At 42.2% G+C, this 1,707-nt stretch overlaps 1 non-coding gene across 1 annotated transcript; it reads right to left on the bottom strand.

The window, feature by feature from the left end:
- Window positions 1–662: 662 nt before the first annotated feature.
- Window positions 663–737, bottom strand: Trnas-cga. The gene has a single exon. It is a non-coding gene; the product is annotated as a tRNA-Ser (tRNA).
- Between the last annotated feature and the right edge of the window lie 970 nt (window positions 738–1,707).

The following is a 1,707-nucleotide window of genomic DNA, read 5'->3' as shown; positions in this document are numbered from 1 at the left end:
TAGGGGACTTATGACCACAGCAGTTGAGTCCCATAGTGCTCAGAGCCATTTTGATTCTGGTCTTCTACACGGACTGTTGTTCTGCTGGAAGGTATCTGCTGGAAGATATGTCCATCGCCCTGGCCAAACTAGAAACGTGATTCATCTAGTAGGCGGCACGTTTCCATTGAATCATTGTGCAACCACGATGATCCTGTGCCCAGTGCAATCGTCGGTGACGATGTCGTTGGATCAGCTTCGAGTCATCCGTTGCAGGGTCCCATTTTCATCAACGTGCGCTGAACGATGTGCTGCGAAACACTTGTGCCTGCGCCAGCATTGTACTGTGTCGTCAGTTGGGCCACACGTAGCCGCGCATTCTGGTTTCCAAATGGACGAAGCCTCGAACCTCCCCCCTTGTATTGTGACGTCTGTTGTATTGTTGGAGACAGGGCCGCGACTTTATTTTTTTGAGAGAATTTTAGAAAAGCTCCGTTAATCTATAAAACAGACGTCGTATAGAACCTTTTCTTGAATATGTCGCGCTGTTTGGCATTCCCACCTGGCCAGATTAAAGGAAGACATAGAGGCAATTCAGAGGCGCATTGCTAAATTTGATACCACTAGATTAAATCAATACGCAAATATTACCGAGCTGAAACTGTCTGGCAGATTAAAACTGTGTGCCGGACCGAGACTCGAACTCGGGACCTTTGCCTTTCGCGGGCAAGCGCTCTACCAACTGAGCTACCCAAGCACGACCCACGCCCCATCCTCACAGCTTTACTTCTGCCAGTACCTCGTCTCCACGCCCCGAGTTGGATCTCGGTCCGGCACACAGTTTTAATCTGCCAGAAAGTTTCATATCAGCGCACACTCCGCTGCAGAGTGAAAATCTCATTCTGGATTACCGAGGTGCTTCGGGAAAACAAATGGGAATCGCTCGAGGAAAGGCAACGTTCTTTCAAGGTATACTACTGAGAAACTTTACGGAACCGGCATTTGAAGCTGAGTGCAGAACGATACTACTGCCTCCAACGTTCATTTCGTGTAAGGGTCTGTCTAATCAATAGGTTCAACAATTGTTGGCCATTTTTACTGAGTTAATCTTATCAGATAAGAGAAATTAGGGCTCGGAGGAAGGCATACATCGGACCCGTTTGCAGCCAACTCTGGGACGTACAATATATATGGTCGATTAGGTCATTCAAATTTTCTTGCTGTAATGTTTTCTTTCCACCATTTCATCATTCTTCTCCCTCTTCGTTATTTCATAGCGTACATAATTGTAATAAATTGTAAATGAGGTTTAACTCTGACATTTTCGCACTCTGTGTGCTCTCCCCCTATAAAAATATGTATATTACAGATCGACAATACAAAATGAAACAACTGAGAGATTTAATTATAAAAAGGAAGAACGACATAGCAATAGCAAATTAACTAACTTTCCGAATTGTGATACATCACGAAATAAAAATAATAAATAACATTAAATAATAGAAATAACAATGAGTGCTGCATGGTCCCCAAATTGTGATGTTAAATTAGCACTGATCTAATTTATGCTGTTTCTTATCACTTTCCTATTTCTTCTGTTTATTTAAATCCATAGTATGTGCTTATTAGAATCTTCTTTCTAATCAATAGGTTCGACAATTTTTGGTCACTTATACTGAGTTAATATTATCAAATAAAATATTAGCCATTGTCTTAAAAGAACACCCT

Source organism: Schistocerca americana, chromosome 1 (assembly GCF_021461395.2).
Source record: "Schistocerca americana isolate TAMUIC-IGC-003095 chromosome 1, iqSchAmer2.1, whole genome shotgun sequence".
NCBI classification, from domain to species: Eukaryota; Metazoa; Arthropoda; class Insecta; order Orthoptera; family Acrididae; genus Schistocerca; species Schistocerca americana.
This window is presented reverse-complemented; position numbering and strand designations above follow the sequence as displayed.